Below are 5,721 nucleotides of genomic sequence, written 5' to 3' on the forward strand. Positions count from 1 at the left end.
TTAGTTCGGTTTAGTGTAGACCGGCCCGATCGGTTTATTTCTGTTAGTCCGTGGACGCAGTGGTCTATTCCACGCTTGAGCGATGTTTAGTTTTAGAACGCCCACTGTTTCGGCCCATTAGCGCGTTAGTTTTTGTTTAGTTTTATTTTAGTTTCTGTTTTTAAAACAGAATAGTTCCAGTTTTGTAAAATCTATATCTTTTAAGTTATTTAATATTTTTAGTTGATTCTTTTTGCTCTAGTTTGCAAATTTCCTATAGTTGCTGTAGAAATTAGATTCGGCCATATTTAGGTTTTTAAAAATTGTTTTATATTAGTTTTAGTCAGATTAGTTTTTCTGCTATAAATTGAGTTAGGATTATTTTATTTTAGTGATTCTTTTTGTCACTGCTTTGTTTTGACCTTTCCTAGCAGTAGGAATTTATTTGGGCATTTATAGTCTTTATTAAAAATAGTTTTATGCGAAAACAAGCTTTTCTAGTTTATTTAGCTTGCTGTTGTTTTCTGCTGTTCTAGTTATTTTTAAATTTTATTTATCCTATGTTATAATTTATTTTAGATCAGTTTCTGTAGTTACAGAGAGTGAACATTTATTTACAGCAAAATAAAAAGTTTTATTTTATTTTCTTATTAGTTTTGTTTTAGGTGTAACAGGAGTTCTATAATAGATATTGGTTTGATTCTTTTTGCACTTAGTTTGTATGCTGTTTTCCTTTATGTTAGTTAGTGAAACCATTGTTTTGGATCTGTAAAGAAAAGTGTTAGTAGGTCAAAACTATTTCTTTGTGGTTGCTTGATGTGATGGAAACCTTGATTTTGTTTTCCTCGAGTTTTCTTTGATTTTGGTTTGAGTGCTTGTGTGTTTTCCTTCAGTTTGCTGATATGTCATTAGTGAAATACTTATTTGTGCTATTGTTTGACTTGATAGAATATCCGGAGTGCGAAGCTTGCTATCTCGAGTCACTAGCGTTTGAAGACCGTCAGCCAGGCAAGTCATTTGATCATGTTTTACAATACCTATGATTTTGTTGCATTAGAATTGTTCCTCCCCACCATGCATGCAGTAGGAGAATTTTAAGTTATGTTCTTGAGTAGTATCATGAGGTAGGATGAACCCAATTCCCCTTGTTACCATTGCCCGGGACGATGTAGTTTATTTTGCTATGCTCGTAGACGGGGTTGGTTGAGTGATTCATAAGGGAGATGTGAGAGTCAAGATGATGACAACCCCATGACTTCAAGCTCAAGATGGACTTCAAATTCACTACTGGGTGGAGGACGGTTGACGGGCACCCTTGAGGAACCAGCGGATGGCCGGGATGCATGGAGAAGCGCCATGACATCTTGCGGAAAGCTTCACCCAGCCACGAAGAGACAGATGGATACCCCTTGACCGGAAGCTTACCTGTGCAGCCGCAAGCCATTATGGGCTCTGGCTGGGTTGACCTTAGGCATGACTCTGGACGGACGGTGCCAGCAAATGTAAAAGAACGGTAGGACATGGATGGGTACCGGCAGTGCTCAGAGAAACTCTACGGAAGACCCTGTTTCGTTCATCCCGTCTTCAAACACCAGGCAGTGCGAGGACATAAAGGAGGGAACGATTCTTGCGGGTAAAGTGCACAAGACTCTGCAGAGTAACAACCTAATCGATTAGCCGTGTCCCCGATTACGGACAGATGAGCCTCTGGAAATTGGAGTATTTCGAAAATCTCAACACCGAACTTAATAAATTAATTGAGGGGTTATTTAATAATTGGGAATGAGACATTGGTTGGCGGAACCATCTCAATAACAACCAACATTTTGTAGTAATTGCAAGAAAGTCCTTTTGTCATAGGGAAAAATTGGCTTTTTCGCAAAAACATAAAACTTAGAGCCCCATAGCCAAATTGCATATAGTGTTAGCATTATTATTGTTGTTCTCTCTATGACTTGCCAGCATATTCAAAATGCTGACCTACACGGCTGCAACGTCTTATGTTACAGAGGAGTTTTCCGACCAGGAGTGAGGCTACGATCCGCGCTTGGCGATTGCCCTATGGAGTCGGATGGACTCGCTATTCGTTTACGCTTCCGCAGCTTATTTAGTTTATTTCTCATGAGTTGGCCTTCGGCCGAATTTATTCTATTGTAATAAAGACTCAATATGAGAATCGTGTAATAAATTCAGGTGTGATTGAACTTTGAATCTTTTCATCAATGTACTGTGTGTGCCAGCATGATCTTGGGATGGTACAGCTACACAGAGACTTGACCGATTTTGGGTCGGGTCGTTACAATTACACAGTTCATGGTGGTAATTGGCAAAGTAGCGGACTCACTACATCATTCTGAGCATTGACCACTACCCGAGGCAATACATGCATCCTTTCTACAAATCCATCGTCAAATGAATCTGATTCCCTACTTTACATGATCAGTGAACATAAATGCATTCGACGCCAAGCACGGCGATTTTGCAGTTACAAGCACGCCTGGGGGTTTCCCTCCTCTTTGCCAAAAATGCAAATCTCCCCTGCTACTGTTGCATCACAAAAGCAGCGTGTTAGTCTCCATCAAATCAGAGTGTTGATATTGTGTAAATTCTACCCTTTGGTGCAATGCTTCGGGATGTAATTTATGCAATTCTAATCTTCTAAAATAAGAATAAAAATAAAGCTTTCTTGCAATAAGGTGATCTTGTACTCTCAAGAAACTGAACATAGTTGATGCTTGCCTGTCTTTTTTAAACTGAACATAAATTGCAGTTCGCGGGTGCAAAACAGTTGCGCCCAAAACAGCAGATGTAGAAATAATGCAACAAACAATATCCACTTTCAAAACTCTCTGATATCTAGTCAAGAACGGGACCGTCTGCCAAACATCGTGAACTGAAACACAAGTATAACAAGTCGCAACTAAGCCACCACAAAAGTTAGTCGGGAAACACATTCAGAAGAAGAAAAACAATATATAAGCACTTAAAAAGCCGATTTATATTATTAGTGGTTCACACAATAAGGAACAACCAAGATTGAAAAAAAAAAGATCCTCAAAAATTAAACAAATTGTGCAGTCAAAAAAATGAAAACAAGAGAATTAGCATCCTCTGGGATGAAGAGATTGTGCACTACATAAAATGGAAAACAAGAAAATTGCTATCAGAACAAATAATTTGTATAAAGGGACTCTTATTAGAATCACATGTGCATATCAAAGAATTCATTTTTCAAACTTTATGCACATCCGAAAGTTCATAATATTATAATTACTTTCCAGAACTAGGAGTACTGTATTTTTCTCTATATAAATGATGAACACAAACACAAACTGTAGAAACAAATTAGCCAGTGTGGCCTGGCTGCAAATGCAAGATAGCAATATTCCATAGAGAAAGTTTCCATAATATGAAAAATCAATCTTCCGTAACTTTATTAGCTCCAGAATTGTACTGATATTTTGAGAAGCATCTAGAGGTTTCTATGGGAATAATCATTATAAGACACCAAGGAATGATTTTTTAGTTTTCAACAAAGTAAATAATGATGGTTAGCTAATACCCACATATTTCCATTCATTTCCTTGTATGACAAACAACTGCAGGATTCGGTGAGAAGCTTCAACTTCATGTCCAATGCTCCCATCATCACCAACCAAACAGAAGACCAGGCCATAACATACGGACAGACAGAGCCATCAAAACACCCATCAACCAGTAACTCAAACGCGATGGTCTCCAGTGAAAGGGAGAAGAACCAGCAGCAGAGCGTGCGAGCACAGGTTATGCATGTCGCGGACAAGTAAACGTATCCAGACCTAACTTGCACAACTTTGAGGTTGACCCGCAAGCCCAGAGCACACTCCCCGGTGACCTCATCAATTTCTTCACTCAAAGAGATTATGTTGTGCAGCACCCAACCCTCAATTCCATCACCGTCCAGACTACGGATCCAAGCATGGAGTTGGAAATCATCAGATGCATAGACAATGCAGAGTTGGCCGTCCTTAGTATCCCCGGCCTTGAAATTGCAACCCTTCACAATCACCTGCGAGGGTAGATCCACAAAGGAGATCTCCATGGTGGCTGTGTTGATCTTTATCATGCGCCCTTCTCCGTGGAAAGGCCAGTAAACGAAACCACCCACCAGCGAGCCAGCGCTGAACTTGAGGCTGTTGTCACCACCGATGTGCACCCACGGGTGGATGACCCAATCCCTACGGCGACACGAACTCTTTGCTTGTCAGCGCATATGCAGACCACTCCGAATGACCGGGGGGGGGGGGGGGGGGGGGGGGGGGGGGGGTTCTCCTCGGAATACAGGATATGGAAACCAAGGAAGCCGAATTCGCGGCGTCTTCCTCTTCTCCCAGCTCTGACATCGCGTGGCAACGGGATGATGTCCACGGCCCAGGTCATGGGGTTCACGGCAGCGACGACGGTCGGCTTATCCATCCTGTTCCATAGGAGGGCGTAACCGTCACGGCAATCCGTGATACCCCAGCTCGTATCCTCGTCGTCATTCACTGGGAGGGAAGTGAGGAGGAAGTCGCCGCGGCGGAGGGCGGCCGTGACGTCGGGATCTGAGCGGCGGAGGGGGGTGAAGGAGGGGGTGGCGGCGCCGTCGATGTCGAGGAAGAGCCCGATGAGGGGAACCGGGTGGAGTTGGCGGAAGGACGGGGAGGAGCGGACGGCGCGGAGGCAGGAGCGGCAGATCAGCGCGGCACGGACGAGGTCCGGCAGGTTCGGGAGGCGGAGGAAGATCTCGAGGAGTAGGTCGTCGCCGAGGGAGGATATGGTGGTTGCGGTTGCGGTTGTTGTTGACGCGGTCGTGGTAATTTTGGACCTTTTTGTTCTGATGGTGGCCCCGCTGACGGCGGCAGCGGGGGTGGTGGTTGGGATCGCCGCCGCCGCCGGCAGTTGGTTGCCCATTTGCTCGAGAGTGGAGTCGACGGGGAGACAGCATTCCAGCCAGGCTGGTTGGGTACCCGGGACCGGTGGATTGCCGCATGGCTCATGCTTTTAGACCATGTACGCATGCCTGCCACCATTTTCACATTCTCTATGTGGATCTTATAATTCAAATTTATACTGGCTTAGAATTTATTTTTGTTGAGTTAAACCTGTTTAATTGCGTGTCTTAATCATTGAAGTTTTCGTCCATAGTTGAAGCTTTTTGTCATTTATTTTCCATGGGGGAAAACTTCTAAGGAAGAAGTTGACGAAGAGACCAACAGAGGCAAAGACGGTGAATCATACGACCGGAGTTGGTCGTGTGGCCTGTCGTATGAGAAAGAAACAGAAATGGTGATGATTACACAAAGATTGACGATGTTTCATGCGAGTGCCCAAGGTCGCACGACTCTTCCTCGACGAAGGGTTTGGTGACAGAACAAACAACGGCATATTATACAACCAATGAAGATCGTATGAGCGGTCGCATGGATCCATCGCAGTAACACTTTGTTTTTTTTAAAGAAGGGGCTCAGTGGCCATGCAAGCGCTCCCCCTTGTAAGGAAGGCTGTCGATTGGTTTGTTACCGCAATCTCTTTTTTTTGTTTTTTGGTTTTGTTTTGATCTCTTTCGAACTAACTCTTTATGCCTAATCTCGAGATTGCCAGTGTGCTAAACTTTTATAAAGGGCTAAGAGGCACGTCCCTCAGCCCCGAACCTATCTAGTTTCAAGTCTCTTTTGCTTGCCACCTTCTTCAAAAAGCTTTAGTTGTAGATGAGCAAGGGCG

The 5,721-nt window shown here is 43.5% G+C and overlaps 1 pseudogene; it reads right to left on the reverse strand.

Moving 5' to 3' along the window:
• Window positions 1-3,407: 3,407 nt before the first annotated feature.
• On the reverse strand, window positions 3,408-5,108 carry LOC125507673 (uncharacterized; annotated as a pseudogene).
• Between the last annotated feature and the right edge of the window lie 613 nt (window positions 5,109-5,721).

Source organism: Triticum urartu, chromosome 5A (genome assembly GCF_056163025.1).
Source record: "Triticum urartu cultivar PI428250 chromosome 5A, HENAU_Tu73, whole genome shotgun sequence".
Classification (NCBI taxonomy): domain Eukaryota; kingdom Viridiplantae; phylum Streptophyta; class Magnoliopsida; order Poales; family Poaceae; genus Triticum; species Triticum urartu.